Below are 19,871 nucleotides of genomic sequence, written 5' to 3' on the forward strand. Positions count from 1 at the left end.
GTAATTTTCCTCCCAAACTAACAAAAATATAAAAATCGCTAAAAATACGAAAATTCATGTTTTTATGATAGGCTAGATTTCAATGTCCTCAACTGTATATTGAAAACACAAATGTCATTTGACTTATGGCATGTGAATTTGTGGTTGCCACATCCAACAAATTGTACTTATTGATCAATATTATTGAAGATTTGACGAAGATTTAACTTAAATCTACTGCCTTTCGAGATTTAATTTTATATGGTAAATCTCAAAAGATTTAACGTCAAATCTCGTCAGAGGGCTAAATCTTCATTAAATCTCACAATGGAGACATAGTATTACTCAGTAAATATTAAAGCTAACTTATTCAAAATTGATGCTCGCAACAATTCTTTACCAAGAAATACGTTTAAGGTTAAATTTTGGTAAATGGGCGTGGCACCGCCCACTTATGACCACATATATGTATATCGGTAACCGTTCTATCAATTTGTACCAAACTCGGTATTTTTGTTGTGCTTGCCACATAAAATTACGGCCGCTTTCCATATAACGGTAAATTTCATAAATGCTTGAAACTGCAATATTTCGAAATTTAAGGACGCTAATTTACTCAAAATTGATACACTTCGGCTTACCCTCTAGCGGTAGGTTTCGGAAAGGTGAAAAAACATAAGGGGAATGCGCTCTTATGTGTATTCGTTGTATGTTGTGTAATCGTAACTGCATGAGCGTGTGATTTGTTGTTGCTACACACTTACGCAGGCTACAGCGAATACACTGAAGCGCGAATACCACTATATATTTAATACTTGCGCCGGGTATTTAATGTTCGGCTCCACCCGAACTTAGACTTTCTTACTTGTTTATACTGCACTGAGTACGAAAGTGGAAATTGGTCTTCTAAGTCTAGAATAAACTATTTGTAATAATTTGGCCCGACGCCCTAGGTCCGGGCCTTCTGAGCTTTAGGAAAAACCCGGCACTGGATTCTTCTGAGTAAAACTGCTATGCTAACTTTCGTTGAGACATGTTCGGCTGGACAAAAGTTGTAATTTTTCCCTAATAATTTTTGACATTGGCCTTGCAACACATAGTAGAGCTAGGTCACTATAGATAACTTTATCAAAATATTTTCTTAATTTTCGCCAGATTTAGGTACTGATGTATGTCCCCTCTCCGTCAGTGTATACGTTCCTGTCTTGTGTTCAAGAAAACAGTATTTTTTGTGAAAATACCTTATCCGGGGCTACTGCAATGTACATACGTACTATTTGCATTTTAGTTTGTTGTCGACATCATATATCTGCATAAGCAATAACCGCCTAAGTCGACCTAAGAAATAATTGAGTTATTCTGCAACTACTATTCCATGTACATATATGTGAAATCCCCATCTCGCCAGCTAGGCTATTTAAAAAGTTATTGACGTACATATTTTGGTTTCCCCATAAGGTTAACAATACAATCCAAAAGTTTAAAACGTTTTTTCTCGAATTCAGGCTTTCCGACTTAGGCGGTTATTGCTTATGACCACAGATATATACTTTTACATTTCCTTTACAGAAGTATGCGTGTAAGTAGCAGAAGCAAGCACTAACAAACGCTTAAATGTTTGAAAGGCAACTGAAATTGAAATGTACACAGACACGTAAGAGGCAGGGATGGGGAAGAAAATAAATTACAGTATATTTTGCTTAGCTGCCCATCCTTCTTTGCACGAAAAACTTGTGCACTTAACCGAAAACGGCACTTAAGCGAATTTTCTTTACTACTTCAATGAGGAAGGTATACGAATCCCTATGAAACCAAATAATGGAAATTACTGCAAGGGAAATTTTTACCGAATGGTATTTAATTATCTATATAACTACATTAATTGATAGCCATTTTCGTTGTTCTTCGAGATGAGCAAAATAAATAAAAGCTTGTAAAATTAGGTAATTGTAGGGCCAATGCAGGTAAACCTAATACTTTCTTTGATAGTTAATAATAGTTGCACAATTTTTAAGGCAGGTACCGCCAATGGGCAGGTATGTTGAATGCATCTATCGGAGGAGTTTCCTTATAAATGCTAAAAATAATGCAGCTAGTGCGCATTTTAGGGTAGGTATCTTAAGTGTCCACTTAAGCATAAAGGCAGCAAAGCAAAATATACTGTATTTGCATTTTCGACCGAAAGTTATTCCAAGCAACTTACCACTTAGCATATTTGTAGAAGGGGCAGGAATCGTTTGATGGCACTTCGTCTAAAATTGGTTACTTTTTTGGGCTAATAGTGCAAAGCAGAAAAGCAGTAGCATTTCAGAAGAAGAATTCCAGTGATTCGCGTTAAAAGTGTTTACACTTTACTAAAGAAATGTTTCTAAGGCAAGCAGCAGCTGCGAAACGGAAACGACATAACAACCCTGCAGTGAAAAATTATCAATTGTTAAAACTAACCAACTTATAGTTAGCTTTTTGGCGAGATTTCGATTAATACCTCACTTTTAATTAGCTATGACAAAACCAACTTAAAGTGAATTGTAAAGTCGTGCAGGAGTCATGCAGACGCAATCGGGAGTTGGTTTTCTTTACAAGTTTCTATTAAATATCCTCATACAAAAATTACTTTCAATACACTTTTTTTCTGAACTTCGCAGATTCTTTTTCATATTCAGGACAAATAAAAGGAAGATCGAAATTTTATACTATCATTTTGAAGTTATGTCTGACGGTGTTCGAATATGGGGCCACCCAGAGCAGAATATGTAAACAAATATGAAATGTAATAAAATAAAGTAAATAAATAAGTAAATAAAAAAGTAAAAAAACAAAAAAATATTTTGTTTTTCTTATTGATATTTTATGTCCAAAAGTAGTTAGTTACAAGTTAGTTGACATGTAATGCAGAGGTATCCAGGTCTGACTTTTTTGCGGCCATCGCCCCACAAAAGTAGTTAGCTTTTTTCGAACAAAATACACAGTTAATAGTTAGCACTAGTGTTCGCGTAAACAGACTAAAGTTAGGTATAAGCTAACGTCACTCCCTGCAGGGAATCCTCAAATACAATTCAGGCCACACTGGGGTAATTTATGTATTTCTTGGAGATTAACTCGAAAATTAAATTTCATGGTACAGTCAATGTTTTGGAACAAAACGAAGGTAGATAAAATTCTGCATCACCTGGCAAATACATTTTTATCATTGATTTTCAAAAGACCATAAAAGTTGTAAAATTTTTTCTTGCTGTGTACCTCTAAAAACGACTTTTTTAATAATTTCATGCTGCTTATTTTACAACCTGCTTGAAAAATGTAATTACATTCATAAGACAAAAGAAATATTACAATATGGGAATAAAACTAATAGGTTATAGAAAGCTCAGATATTAAAATTTTTTTGAAGGGATTTGCCACCTATTTGAAAAATTTAATTCAATAAAATTTATGAGATAAATGAAATATTACAAGACATCTGAGAATTCTCTGTTTCAGAAAAAATTTTCAATAGTGTTGGCCCCTATATAAAAATTTAAAACTAAACATTTTTCAATATTATTGTGGCTTATTAACATTTATTTATGAATAAGGAAATGAATTAGCAAGAAGAGTTTACGGGGTGTGCATAGCTCAGTGGTTAACGTTTCCGACTTTGCACATCGATGATGCGGGTTCGATCTCTGCTGAAGTCTAGAAAAAGAAGTCTGATGAGGAGATGTGGTGATCTCCGAAATAGCTGCTATAACTTCTACCGCTTAGACTTTGTTGCTTTTTCCATTTTTCATAATAAACAAAGCTCAATAACCAGGGACCGCAAATAACGATTATCCTTTGAAATTTCAACTCAAAAAATCACGCGGAAAGAGAAATGCTACGTGCATAAGGAGTAAACCAATATATTTCTTATTACTCGGAGTACGTTCAGCGGCACTGATTTTTATTTTTGAATTTTTACTTATAAAAATCAAGTTTAATCATTATATTTTGAGTTTTATTTTTACTCAGAAAGTAATCGTTATGTTTTGAGTTTTATTTTTTGCTTGGAAAATAACGGTTACGTTTTAAGTTTTATTTTTTGCTCAGAAAATAAAGCTTAATTTTTGCGTATGCGCATGCGCATGCGTGAATAGACAGGGGGCGGCTGCATTGAACCTTTAACGCCACTGTGGAGTGGGTAATGAAAATACAGATACCAGGGCAGAAACAAAGAGAACCACATTTCTAAAGAAAAAGTGCAAAAAAGCGCATACGCATACGCAAAAATTAAGTTTTATTTTCTGAGCAAAAAATAAAACTCAAGAAATAACGATTATTTTCCGAGCAAAAAATAAAACTTAAAACGTAACGATTATTTTCCGAGCAAACAATAAAACTTAAAACGTAACGATTATTTTCCGAGCAAAAAATAAAACTTAAAAAGTAACCATTATTTTCCGAGCAAAAAATAAAACTTAAAACGTAACCATTATTTTTCGAGCGAAAAATTAAACTTAAAACGTAACCATTATTTTCCGAGCAAAAAATAAAACTTAAAACGTAACTATTATTTTCCGAGCAAAAAATAAAGCTCAGTTAATAATGATTAAAAAGTGATTTTTATAATAAAACTTATAACCGTTACGGTCCCTGTCAATAACAATATTACATATTAAAATTAAATTAAATATAACAATATTGGTGGTCGCTGTGATGCAACGGTTCGCAGTACGCGCTACCACTCCGCAGGGCTTAGGTCCCAGCCCGGTTCAACACAACACCCAAAAAAAAACCAAAATAGTTTTTTTTCTGGTAGCGATCACCACTCGCCAGGCAATGGCGAATTTGCGAGTGTATTTCTGCCATAAAAAAAAGCTTCTCATTAAAATACAATCGCCGTTTGGAGTCGGCGTAAAACTGTAGGCCCCTCCCCTTTGTATGACAACATCAAGGCGCAGCACCCCATGAATCGGAGGAGAAGCTCGGCCAAACACTAACATACGTAAGCGCCAATCTATTATTATTATTATAACAAGATGGGTACCAAACGAAAAGTGTTTGAGAAAGCTGTATTAGAAAATTTTTGGAAAGTTGCCACTTATCCAAGAGTTGAAGATTAAAAAAAATAGCGTGTAGAAAGAATTTACAACGTATTGTGAAACGAAAAGTTCAAAAACACTTTAATCTTCTTCTTCAAAAGGGTTCCCACTAATTTTATTAAAATTTATGCTTAGGGTTTTTAGGAATAGAGTTGAAATACAAATTACACAGGTCCACAAAAAAAATCGATGAATGGTTCTTTTAACCAAACCTAGTCTGTTGTATGTTTTTGAGGTCGCTGAACACGAATCTCAAGTCCGTTTTGCTCCATCACGTCTAGATTTTTTCCTAACCTCAAGAAACACCTCGGATTTTCTCTGTCACGTAAAATCCGAGATGTTTTTTGAGGTTAGAAAAAAATCCAGAAGTAATGGAGCAAACCGGACTTCAGATTCCTGTTCAGCGACCCCAAAGGCATATAACAGACTAGGTTTGGTCAAAAGAACCTTTCACCGATTTTTTACCTGTTTATGCAATGAAAAAATTAAAAAAAAAAGTATTTACTCATGAAATTTGATGTGTAAACATCTGTGTAAGGCTTGGCAATGCATTCTGCAATTCAGTTACATACTAGGAATGTTAGCCCGGGATCCTGGCCTTTTTAAGGTCCTGAAAACCCCGGGATTCTTGGCAAGTAATCGCGGCATTTTCGGGATCTGTAATTTGAACTGATGGCAATAATAGAAACTCTTTTTCTTGACCAGTATTGGCTATATTTCTTTTTTTATTTAATAATTAATATTTTTTTATATATGTCTAGCTCATTATACATATAACACCGCGCGATAGTAAATTTTAAACACAAATATCAATATATTCGCGAAATCATGGGCCAAATATAGTAAAATTTCGTTTTTAGTTTTTCACTCTGACGTCAGTAATTAAAAAATAATTTGAAACATACAGAGAAATGTGCTTAAAGAAGAAATATGGGTAACAAATTAATGACGAAATCCTGAAGAATTTAAACAGATTCAAGTTTCTGGTGCAGACGGGCTGGTAAGTATTGAAAATGTCCTTTTAAAATTTTATCCTTGAAATTTCGCAATATTTGTTTTTGAAAAAATTATATGTTAAGGACTTATTTAAACTCGATAACATCCTCGAATTTCATTCTTCGAACATCATCAGCTTAAAAATTACCTATATATTCGTCCTTGTGAATCCAAAAATTTTAATTTTTTAAATTCTGAAGAAATTTTCATTGCATTTGGTATCCATATTTTTATTCTATATTGCATTGAATTTTTTAAATAATTTTTGGAATTAATCATATCTTTTCCTGACGTCAGAGAGGAAGAAAAACGCCGCTTTAAATAAAAAAAGCGGGTTTCAAACCCATTGATTTATTATTTATTTTATGGTAGGAGAGATAGAAGCAATTTTTTCGATTTAAGTTGTTGAAAAATAATGAATATCTAAATCCTGGGACTAATCCGGGATCCCGGGATTGTGATAACGGCATCCCGAAAATTCCGCGATCGGAAAAAGCTGAAAAATTAACATCCCTATTACATACGTATGTGTGTAACATAGATTAGGTTAGAAATAAATTTCGTTCATTGTGATTTATTCATGACATAAATATATGCAACAAACATTTACAATAGGGGTATTCCCGAATTCTTGCAAAGCCGTTGCACGGACTGCATATTTTCCAAACACACAACAACCCCTAATAAGGGTATTCATCAAACCTTATAAATGCATTGTAAACCGTATAAACTTATAATTGTGTAAACCTTATAAATGAACTGTCAAAATTTGTATGGAAACTCGTTTACACATTTCTGATAAATTTATCCAGCGATTTCACTGAATAAACTTGATAAACTGAAGACAATGCAACTCTGTCTATGTTTTCTTGGGCAATAATCGGGATCCGCATACAAATTTTGCACGCAAATTCAACAACAACGATATGATCCTGATAGAGATCTGGTTCAATTATTATCCCGTCTGTTTGTTTTGTTTCACTGATAATTTGGCCGCAAAGTTTGGTAGCCGTGACAAATGAATTCATACACAAACAGACATTCTGCTATTGTTTCTTATAACTTGCTTCAAATAAATAGCCTTTAGGTTATATGTATATTTATTTAAATAGATATTATCTCGTAAATATAATTTTTTCCACTTTAGTGAGGTAGTTTCTATAATTTGTTTATCCCCGTGCTAGTAGTATAAAGTTAGTAAAGCTTTATAACCAAAGAAAACACGACTGTTGTCGCATGTGTAAACGAAAAGAGAGTGTGGGTCGTTCATGTAACAGAGTGCGTAAACTTATAAAATTATCTGCTTGATCGGTTTGTTGTTGTTATCGGTTTAGATGAATACCACTAATATGTATAATATTAATACATACGCATACATGCATAGATAAAACTGCATTTAGAAGTACCTAAGTCTTAAAAATCCCGTGACACTATAATCGTTGATGATGTTCCAACCGAAATGTATGTTTTTTCTATCGTACTAAAATCCATCAAAATCTCTCAAATGGTGCGGACGTGTTTTGAAGTCGCTCCTCAATAATTTAGTTATATTTATATTTGAGTTATATTTATATTTGTGTTATCAAAACTGATCAAACCCATATTTAAACTACTTAATTCTTTGCATAATAAACTGACCTAAAAAGCGAAAAAAGGAGCAAGCTTCATAATAAAATATTAAAGCAATCGAAGTGACACCAACAAAATAAACCAAGCAATCCAAACAAACTAAACTAAACAAAGAGCAAAGTAAACAAAATTAATAAAACAACAAATACGTTGCGTATACTTTTCACTTTCGGCTACTGCTGTCGTCGTCGTTGTTGTACCCGTGCTCTCACTTAAGCACTTCGTCGTTTAAAGTACATAACAGCGTATCGTCATTCTGCAAAACCGCGTAACTGACATTGCCCTGCAAAAATCGCGACTACTCCATGCATGCGTGTAAAGAGTACTCCCTAAGGACTAAGGAGTACTCCAAAATTAACCATAATTCATATAAAAAATATGGTCCAATTAACATTGCGATGTCCTAGGGCACGACCATATACTCCATCCCTGCATTACATCAGAGTAGCCAAAACTACTCCAACATATTTAGAATGGCATTGTTGTTATATTTTTTCGTTTGTACACGCTTTTGTTCTTCACTTCGGCATGAGAAAACGTCCCTCTTGGTCTGAAAAAACGTCATTTCCTACTCAAAAACATCTTTTTCAATTGAATGTACAAAAAATTGTTCTTATTAAACTTTTATTGTATACAAAGGTACATACCGACCCTTAGCCGCCATTTTTTTCAAAATTTTCTTTTTGATGCAGAAATATTCCTAGAGCATTTAGATGCATTTCTGCATCAAAAATAAAATTTTGTCGCTTACGTTATTTTGGCGGTTAGGGCTCGATATGTACGTAATGTATATTAAAATGTCATTTCGACAGAGCACATTTAAAATTCATTGTAAACTGGTCGTTAATATAAAAATCATTTTATACATACACTTGTGATCAGCTGATTAAGTCATCAATATTTTCATCGATTTTGGCTGTTTCTCTTTCGTTTATTTAATGTTTATTATTTTTCCATAAAAGCAAAGCTCATTAACAAACAAAATATAAATCCATAAAAATTATGCAAAAATTATAAACAATCTGCAAATTTTCAGCTAGATTTTCAACTTTTTATTCAGAGTTTTTAGAATTTTTTCGAGTATGCAGTTTGATAGCCCATTAAATTTCAGGGCAATAATGTGCAAGTTTAAAGGGGCTAAATAATCGCGTTGATTTTTAATAATTTTTTTTTGTCTTGTAGACATTTGGTTAGGGGCTCGGTTGTCGAAAATTATAAATTACGTTCTGCTAAGAAGGAGCATAACAATAGGTCCATTCAATATCAAAAACTTGTTACGAATTGTTGCTAGTACTTGCAAGTTTTTACTGGGAATGCATTCAATAACCCAAAATATTTGCAAGAGGGAGCGAATTCGAGAGCGTATCAAGCCAAGAGAGCTGCAAATTCTTGCAAGTAAAAATTTTACTAGCAGGAATTTGCAGGAGTCAAAAAGTACGGTTATGTTTCAAATTAAAATGTGAACAAACTGTTTAAGAGGATGATTTGATGAAACATAATTAGTGAAATGAAAACATGGATGAAAAATTTAAATCTATTGTATATTTTTTTATTTTTATGACGATGGGAACTATTCCCAATTAAAAAGGAAACTGCGCCTTAAACTTAGCATCCAGAAGTGTCAAAATGGCTTAAGTTGCAAGGTTTTACTAGTTTTGCGTTCAATAACTTTTTCTGAACATTTTCTCTTGCTCTCAATTTTACTCTCTATTTTTCTTTTACGCTCTCGCTGCAAGTACTTACTGTAAAAGTTATTGAATGGACCTAATATTTCAGTCTTTTTTGTGTTCATTACATTTTCAATGAAGTCTTAAAAAAGTCGCATACTTTTTTCTGACGTTATATACTGCACAGCTTTTTTGATGCTTTTGCGAGCGTGCCTGCTGCAATAAATCGGCTCTTCCTGAATTGGCTTTTAATGTGCAATTGCAAACATTACAGCAAGCCTCTTAACCTCAAATGTTTACACAACCAGCCTTTGAACACGGGATCCTTAGTCCAAGAATCTAGAAAAAAATCTTTTTAAGCAGCTGCAGCAAAACACAAAGATTATAAAGATTTATTGAGAAAACAATTGAAAATTAGTTCTACTTATAAGATTTAGTAAAAAAGAAAAATTACTGGGAAGTTAAAAAACGTCATTTTTTACACAAAAAACGTCCAAACGTCAACAGGGTACAAAAAACGTCGAAATGACGTAAAAAACGTCAACCTGGCAACGCTGATCATGGCGCACAGTGATATTTTGTATATGCGCTGTTCGGCACTTAGGAAGGAAGAAATGTGAAAAATGGTAAAATTCAACGCGCTACCACGCCCACAGCGGAAATAGTAAATGTTATCCGATTTAGATGAAATTCAGACCATATGCTGGTTTTAACGAGAAAAGCTTAACTCTGAAAAATCGTCAAAATTGGTTTGCATTATCCTCCAGTAATTCTACAAAAACAGCCGAAAATTAAAAAAAAAAAATCTTTTTTGATGAAATTCGGTGTGCCCTGCTCGCTTAAGCCCAAATTTTCCAACTTGCAAGATAATAAAGAGTTTCTTATTACGGCGCCCACCTCCAACACAACTTTTCTGGCTCCAAGTACTAAATTTTATGAATTTTGGAGGAAATGAACAGGCACATTTATTTTATTTCTAAAGAAGTTCCTATTTCTTAAGTTTAAAAATGACAGAAAGAAAAGATTTACAATACCTTCATACTAAATTATGTGCACGATATGTATTCACACTGAAACTTTTAATTTTACCTACACTTTATACAACAAAAGCTGAGCTAAGGCAAACAAGACCCTTGCCATCGAAAACGGATCTCGTCCAGAGAAACGTCCATTTTTGGATGAATGTTGATTGTGATTAATAGATTGGCGAGTCATTAATATCTACACCTTCTTTAATTTGCACTTTGTATTGCATATTATTAATTTTATGTACATATCAGAGTAATTTCTTTCAGCTCTAGAATAAAAATTCAATAATTTTTACAGGAAGTGGGTCTACAAAAGGTAGAATAGAAGTTGAACTCGCAGTTCCTCGCAGTTGGAACTATTTGAGATATGACCCCATATTTAATGTTTACTTGTCCTAAGTATAATTTAGGACCTTTCTAAATATCGCTTTTTAAAGTAAGCACTCGAAAAATTTTACACTTACAAAATTATGTTTAATTTCAAGGTAAACTGTTTTATACATTTCAAAAGATTTATAAAAATGTAAAACAATGTTTGATCACAGATATATTCAAAAACTGCTCATCAATCGGATTGGCTTTTTATGTATCCGCACAAGTGGAAAACTTTAATTCAAATTACTTGCGACAAAATCAAAATTTTTTCTACAAATTTATTTTTTCGCGTTGCTCCTACTTTAAGCTCGTGTCATGATTGCAAATATGTATTTTTATCCATAATTGTGTTTGGTTTGGGTTATCTGGATATTTTGCTATGCATCTGCGTAATTACTTTTGCAGAATTCGCTAATCAGTTTTTATTACTTATCGCCGCTGTAGTTCCATAGTGTGGCGCATGATACAAAAAAGAAGGTAGTTCCATTTAATGACATTCGTTGTTGTTGCTAACCATTTGACTTTTAATAAAATTATGACATTTCATCAAATTCATGATACCTACATAATTTCGAAAATGGGGTTGATGCCAGGTTTCAGAACGCATGAAGAAAGTGATCAAAATTATACTTACATATCGTCGTTCTGCAAAACCGCGTAACTGACATTTTTTGCTAAACATTGGATTTGCTCACACAAGTGTTTTTACTCTCTGGAAAATAATTTATGCAACCTCGCATACGCAGTTTTGCATTTTGTTGATACGTGGTTTTCAAGTTTTCTGTTCAAGCCGACTTCAGGTTTTTTGCATACATTAGAAACGTTAAGATCAAAATTTTTGAAAGCTAATTGTTTGCAAAATCTTATGAGAAATATAAAAGTATATGTGAACCAAAATATAAAAATGTTTTATTTGGGAAGAACATTCGTTAGAATTAGATTTTTAGATCGCAAGATTGCATTCAAAATAAGAAAACGAAAAAATAACAGCATAATGCGCGCGTGGTTTTTATTATAAAATAAAAGAACAATTACGATGAAGTCTTCTTTAATAGTCTATATTTTATATATTTTTAATGAAAATAGTGCGAGTTACGTAAGTAAAAAAATACCAAGCACTGATAATGGTTTTTGATTTTAAATATTATTACATTGGTATAAATATGGGAAGGAAAATACTCCGATTTATTGTTTTAATATTATCAAAGTGGCAACGCCGATGATAATACTCACAATTTATGAGACTTCCAAAAATTTTATTATCCGTCAAAAGATGTTTCTTGAAACTACCTTCTTTTTTGTATCATGGTGTGGCGCAATAAACAGGTGAAGTAATAAAACAGCTTTCTCGCTTTATTTTCTGACGTTCGGCTGCCTTATAGTCTAATTTTAAAGACAATTTTTCAAATAAGGCAGTATCAAAATTAGGGATGGCAAAGTCGACTTCGACTTTGGACCAAAATCGATTTGTTACTCCTGAAAGTCGAATTTTTTTACTGATCGAATTTCTGTTTATGGAAGTCGACTGAAGTCGACTTTTCACTTCCGACTCTCGATTTCTTTTATTTATTTGCAGTGGCGTCTCTTAAATTAAAACTGATCTTCTAACAAGGGCGCGGAGTGCTGTTTGGACGTATTTAAAAAAAATTGCCAACAAAAACATTTTTCCTAATAAACAATCGTGGTACAAAGCTCAATAAAAAATATTAAAAATAAAATGTTAATAAGCCACAATAACATTGACAAATACATANAAGAGCCTGCCTGAAACTATACAAAAAAGCAAATAAGCAAATGGATGTATAGAATTGACAACAACAACCACGCTGTCGAGTTTAAATAGCGGCAAATCAGCTGCACTTGATAGTAGTTGGTTGAATAAGGAAAATGAATTAGCAACAAGAGTTTACTCATAGCTCATAGCTCAGTGGTTAACACTTCTGACTTTGAACATCGAATTCGCAGGTTCGATCCCTGCTGAAGTCTAGAAAAAGAAGTCTGATGAGGAGATGTGGTGATCTCCGAAATAGTGCTATAACTTCTACCGCTTAGACTTTGTTGCTTTTTCAATTTTTCCTAATAAACAATCGTGGTACAAAGCTCAATAAAAAATATTAAATATAAAATGTTAATAAGCCACAATAACATTGACAAATACATAGTTTAGGAAGAGCCTGCCTGAAACTATACAAAAAAGCAAAATAAGCAAACGGATGTATAGAATTGACAACAACAACCACGCTGTCGAGTTTAAATAGCGGCAAATCAGTCTAAATAAAAGCAACTTTAAGAGTGTTTTTTACTCGTATTTTCGTTAACTTATTAACTCATTATCAGCTGAGGTTCGCTATCTATATAAATTGTAAATGTGTATGTTTTTAGATATAGGCTAATTGAATATTATATGTCGTTCTTTTTCTTTTTAATTTTTATTTATTTATATTCAACAAAGGCCAAAAATTAACAAAAACAAATAATTTATTTATTTTTAACTTTTTTTTATATTTATTTTTTATTTTTTCTTCCTCTCTTGGTTTTATATAGATTTGTAAGTTTTGCCTAATCCTATTTGTCAGGCTTAGTTTGACATGATGTACTATGCATTTTTTATTCTCAACTCTTATTCTTGTCTTAATTTTAAGTTACCGTTGTACTAAAAAATATCTTTGGGATCTTATTGTACTAATTTTCTTTATAATAATAAATGAAATGAAATGAAATAGCCAACAGTGGTGAAGAAAAGGAGTTTCTATTATTGCCATCAAGGCAAATTACATATCCTGAAAATCCCGGGACTATTTGCCAAGAATCCCGGGATTTTTGGGACCTAAAAAAGGGTTCCCGGGATTAACATTGCTAGTATGTACATTAGGGTGACCCAAAAAGAGTAAAGTCGGAATTTTAATGCTCTCCCCCCTAGGATTGTAGGATGGAAAAAAGTATACCCCTTTTTTTTTTATTTATCTTGAAATCAAAAAATATTTAGAGGTCTGGTTCTCAATCCAGTTAATGCAACAGCTTTTTCCAAGCCATTGAAAACATGCACTTTATTAGGTCCACCCCCTGTTGCGCTTGCTTCTGCCTTCGGCCGCGCTTAGCGATTATAACCCTTACTAAGTAGAATTCTCCTTTCTGTGTTGAGGGAAAGAGGGGCTTCCGCATGTCAAAGGTATACAACATTTCTTGTGCATATCACTCCAGCTACGCCGTCCACAGTATTTTTGCGCAGAACCCACGTCGAAATTTGCAAAAAAGTACATAGTGCAAACTGAGTTTAGTAATAAGCTAGTGGTAGGAAATTTGAAACATTTATCTTAAATAAAATGTGAGTCCTTTGATTACACGTGTATGTTAAAGTTTTTGGATTCGGGTTATGCGTTTGGACACAACAACCGAAAATCGTTGTACAAATAACTAAACCCGACCCAAATTTCTCGATAAGGGGCAACAAAAATTCTTTTTTGCTCTTTTATATAAAGCAGTGGGTAAAAATATACGTATATGCCAAAGGCAAATTTATCTGTTTAAATGAACACCACCAATATTTCTAGCAAACACACATCGATTTACATCTTTTATTTCGCCTCCGACACAGAATTGTTTTCATACAAAATTACGCAAAAAAGCTTACTCGTTCGTTTTTAGGCATGCCATTGTTACGAATTTCGAAAGTTCGAAAATACGATTCGGATTGCAGCATACTATTTCTACGATTCGTAGCAAAATCCGAATACGAAAGAGTTGCAGAATAGGGGAGACAAATTTCTTATGTTTGAAATGCAACCGTGGACACTAGCTGGCAGAGAAACTTACAAACTCCTGCAAATTTGCGTTCGTGCAGAAATTTGCAAGTTTCTCTACTTTAGAGAGAATTTGGAAGCATTTTTTCTTACTATCTGATAATTTGAGTGAATTCTAGCTGGATTTACGACGAACAAACCTATTATCTTCCTACTGCTATCCATAAATTGGAGCGCTAAGCGTTGCATAATTTGTGACGTTTTCTCATTTCCTCTAGTTTTCTTTTTTGTTCTTTCTCTTTCTTTCCGTATTCTGCATCCAAATTCAACACGTTCCCTGTCAAAAATGAAAATTCCATTTGTCTTCGGTTTTTACAATTTAAATAAGTTCTCCGCAAAAAAGTTTTATTTAAAAAAATACATATCTGTGGATTTTGACAAAACAAGTTCTCTCGAGTGAGGTCATTTTCTCCTCAAAGCAGTAATTTATTGAGTTCTGGAACAATGTGGCGTTGTGCGATAGTTTTCAACGAAGTTGTAAACATCCTATAAAGAACTGCGATCATTATGAATAAAATCGCTAAAAACTAGCTAAGATCTCCTAAATAAACGCTAAAAATCCCGCTGGTCACCGAATTCTAATTTTTCCCGCTAAGTAGAAAATAAAATCGCTATATCTTGTGGGAAAATCCCTAAAATGCCAACTTTGTTTAGTATATACATCAGTGCCCGCCAAACACTTTCCTGGGAAACAAACTATATTCGGCTTTTCACATGTACACAATCGGCTTCCTACACGTATACAACCCGAACTGCAACACAAAGAGTAGAAGAACAACTAATTTTGTTTAGTCGAGCTGGGATACTATCGATAGTACCGCCACTCGATAGTTTTCGAAACGATAGTTGAAAACATCGATAGTATCGATAGTACTATCGTCGTGAAAGGTATTGAATTGCAACTGTCAATTGCTTGAAAATTAAATAGGTAATAGATTAAAAAATTTATAAATTACTTTGTAAATTATGGAGATTATATATATTTTTTTTTAATTTGAGTGCATCAAAAAGAACTTCTTATAATAATAAAATAAACTTATTATTAAATACTTATCGTCGTTTAAAGTACAAAACCGCGTATCATAATTCTGCAAAACCGCGTAACTGACATTGGCCGCCAAAATTGGATTTGCTCACACAAGCTCTTTGCTTAATCCTTATCCATTCGTCCTGAAATATACTAGCCAGAAATGCGATTGCTTTATAAAAAGAGAACCATTTTGAAATATGAGTGTTTTACGCTCTAGAAAATAATTTCTACAAGTTCAATTACGTGGTTTTGCATTTTACTGATACGCAGTTTTGCATTTTGTTGATACGCGGTTTTGCACTTTAAACGACGACTTGCTTCTTGTGTCGTTGACATTGCTCGATAGGCTGTCGGTCGGAGTCAGCAGCTGTGTGTTTGCATGTTTGTTTTCTTCGCATCTCCCTCTATTGTCATATTAAGACCTGCACTACATTATTTTGGGCACTCGCACCAAATCTGTTCGCCTGGTAGTTCCTTCGCCAAGCAAAACACCTACAAAGCCTGATGCTGCTTGGATTTCGCAGCTTGAAACCAAAATTATGAGCGTGGTAACGGATGTGATAAGGGAGGCGGTGAAAGAATCCGCAGACAAGATCATGAATAAGCTTAGCGATGTTGTGCGAGCATTTCAGCACAAAGTAGAGATAATCGAGCGCGAGTGCGCGGAAATCATGAACACACGCAATGAAGTTCGCGCATTGAAAGAAGAAATAGAGAGAAACAGCGTCGCAACTGACATCATAATTCGCGGTATTCCGCAAGAGCTAAACGAAATAGTAGGGGAAATCGTTAACCAACTCTGCCGTCGTGCAGCATGATACACCACCTATCAAAGCGGCCTTTCGTATCCGTGACAACAAAGAAACTTCACCACTAATTGTGAAACTAATATCTCCCCATGATCGCTCCCTGCTGTTAGCGGCGGTTGCCAAATTCTTCAAAGCAAAAAAGAAAGGGGTGAAATTTAGCGACATTGTGCGTAAATCCGATGGGAGAATATACATGAACGAGTCTCTCACCAAATGTACTCGTGACTTACTGCAGTTTGCCACGCAGCTCAAGAGACAAAAGCGCTTAACATCTGCCTTCTCGTTCAGGCGACAAGTGTTTGTTCGTGTGCGGCCCAACGAAGCCGCGGTTAACGTGCTCAGCACAAACGCCATTAAAGCAGTTATTGCGGACAGCGAATGACTATACTCTTATTTTAAGTTTTTATGTGAATTGTTTTCGGTTTCTACTCTTTATCTGATATCTTCGTATTTCACTGTACATTTTTATACCCGAACGCACTTGTGCACAAGGGTATATTAACTTTGTTCACATAACGGTTGTTTGTAACAGCCAAAACGAATCGAGATAGATATAGACAAATGCTCAGAATGAATAGAGAAGTCGACTAAGCCATGTCTGTTTGTCCGTCCGTCTGTCCGTGTACACGATCACTCGAGCAAAAATTGAGATATCTCAACGAAATTTGGTACGTAGGTTTCCATTTATCCAAGGCAGGTACTGAAAATGGGCGAAATCGGACTGTAACCACGCCCACTTCCCATATAACGGTAATTTTCAGAAATACGAAAACTGCGATATTTTAGTAACTACTGAAGATTATTCACTCAAAATTGATATCTACAATAAATTTTAGATAAGAAATAAGAATTTGGAAAATGGGCGTAGCCACGCCCACTTATGGTTACATGTGTATATCTTAGTAACCGCTGCTACAATTTCTTCCAAACTTGGCACAGTTGTTGGCCTTGGTACACCATATCAAACGGCCGCAAATTTTTAAAATCGGACAATAACCACGCCCACATCCCATATAACGGTAATTTAGAGAAATACAAAATCTACGATAAATCAGTAAATATTAAAGCTAATTTATTAAAAATTGATGCTTGCAGCAACTCTTTACAAAGAAGTACGTTTATGATACAATATTGGAAAATGGGCGTGGCACCGCCCACTTATTATCACATACACTGAAGAGCAAAACTGGAACAATAGAACGGAAAGTTAAGTTTGTGGTAATGTACTTCTTCAGTTTATTTACTTTATGGTAATTCAAACTTGCATTTCGCCTTACCGATGTTTAACTAAACGTTTGACCATAAAAATTTTAAGATTCGCATATGGAAACTCAGAAAAAAATTACCAAACAAAAATGAACTGGATTGTTACAGTTTTGCACCCTCTTAGTAATTGCTGAATTTTATAATTCAAAGAGGAGTTCTGGCTCATTTCCTGCAATTTTGTAATCGAAGCGCGTGGAATTTTCGCTGTGAGTGCATTAAGTGCACATAACAAGCAAAAAGGATTTAAAGTTTTTGTAAAACGGGCAGAAAGACCACTCTGTAAAGAAAGAAATCATATCGGCCAAATTTCCGTTTTATGATTATCTAAACAAGCGATAAAAGGGCGGATATCAGTCTGCCAGATCAAGGAGCCACAAAAAATTGCAATTTGCCAGGCTAGGCATATTGGAGGGTATCTAAATGCCAATAAACTTTGGTTCCAAATTAAAAATTACTGTTTTATCACCACAAAGTAAGTGACTGGACATTATGTAAGACATGGGAACAAGTTATTGCAGCACAAAGATAAAGAGGAGAAAGCCTGCTTTGACATCCAGAAAAATGTTTAGTCAGAAACGCATTTTTACTAAGAAAAAACATTGGATTGGTATTATTTTGAAGCGGGAATTTACAAGTTCTTCATAAACGACCACGTTATTCCACCAAAATTTACTATTAATTAGGTCACGGCCCTAAATTTTTTAACTCTGAGGATAAAATTAAACGTTTTAAGTCGGAATATTGGTTCAAGTGCTGTGCACCTGCATCAGGGAACGTCCCAAAATATTTAAACTATTAGGTTTGTATGTGTACATTTAATGATGTAGGGCCGTGTTACGCATTAGGGAGTAAGAACTGTGGTAAAATCGATGGTAAAAAGAAAAGTGACAACAAATGAGCATTTTCAAAGAATTTGGCAATTTCTGAGGATATTTTTCGCAGGCTTTTATCAATTTCACCAGGACATTGATCAGAAATATCCTCCGAAACTGGGGCCAAATAGGTATAAATCCCAAGTTTTTATAATCATGAAGTGACCTTCAAAAAGCCCAGAATTGATTCAACAGAAAAATTATAGAATTGTTTGAAAATGCCACTGTTCAATTGCGAAAACTCGCCCAATCCCATGCAAGACCTTTGGCATGGCGTTGAGGAAAACCGGTGCGCGTTCTCAACAGATTTCGTCTAAAACCTGTGCGAAAGTATCCCAAGATGACCATAAAAGCTAAAATATTCAAATTGGTTATGGCCAATTTATTAAAAGTCAAGCAAATGGTAAAATTTTCTGTCGGGTGCAAAACTGGAGCAATCTAGTTGTTACGTTTTTTTGCAATGTTCTTCTTTATCTGCTTGTATTAATTATTGTTTTTATGGCCTTCTGATGAAATAAACATTGAAAATGTGAATTCCGAAACTAGATTACAAAAAAGTCTTCATATATCGCGAATATATCGCAAGAAAATTCACATTATGTATTACTGTTCCGGTTTTGCTCCTCAGTGTATATGTATCTCGGTAACCGTTCTACCTATTTGTACCAAACTCGGTATGGTTATTGTGCTTGCCACATAAAAGCAAAACGTTGAAAATTATTGAAATCGGACTAAAATTACGGTCGCTTTTAATATAACGGTAAATATCAGAAATGCTTGAAACTTCAATATTTCGAAATTTAAGGACGCTAATTTACTCAAAATTGATACACCACGGCTTACCATGTATCGATAGCTTTCGGAAAGGTGAAAAACCTATATTTAATACTTGCGCCGGGTACTCCGCCCGAACTTAGACTTGCTTACTTGTTCTCTTCCTACTCTCTGCCCCTTCTCAATCATCTGCGCGGGTTATGCTCTTTCCATCGTTGCTGGTGCGCAGTGCTTGCTGCTACACAATATTACTTATGATTGGTGACAAACGCTATAGTTCCAAAGACAACACATGCAACTTGATCCGGATACTGGGTAAGCAAAAGCACGGCTTAAAGATATGCCATCTCAATGCACAAAGCCTGCAACCTAAATCGATGAATTCAGATATATGTTTGAACATTCCATTGTTGATGTCGTATGTGTCTCCGAAACGTGGTTCTCCGCATGTTACGTTGCCAACTTGTTTTGTGTTAATGGTTATAAACTGTATCGCTTAGATAGAATTGGGCATGGTGGTGTCTCTCGTCTCGCCTTAAGTGTACATCGAATCCCTCAGACCCTGTTGAATATTTATTTATTGAAT

The 19,871-nt window shown here is 34.3% G+C and overlaps 1 long non-coding RNA gene across 1 annotated transcript in view; it reads left to right on the top strand.

Moving 5' to 3' along the window:
* Positions 1–9,179, top strand: part of LOC108365063 (uncharacterized) — a 21,795-nt gene extending 12,616 nt beyond the window's left edge. The window contains exon 3 of the long non-coding RNA XR_001847873.1: positions 9,168–9,179. This is a non-coding gene — a long non-coding RNA (uncharacterized LOC108365063). The remainder of the gene's footprint in view (positions 1–9,167) is intronic.
* The last annotated feature ends 10,692 nt before the right edge of the window (positions 9,180–19,871 follow it).

Source organism: Rhagoletis zephyria, unplaced genomic scaffold (genome assembly GCF_001687245.7).
Source record: "Rhagoletis zephyria isolate East Lansing unplaced genomic scaffold, Rhagoletis_zephyria_1.1 Rzeph_scaffold_01762, whole genome shotgun sequence".
Lineage (NCBI taxonomy): Eukaryota > Metazoa > Arthropoda > Insecta > Diptera > Tephritidae > Rhagoletis > Rhagoletis zephyria.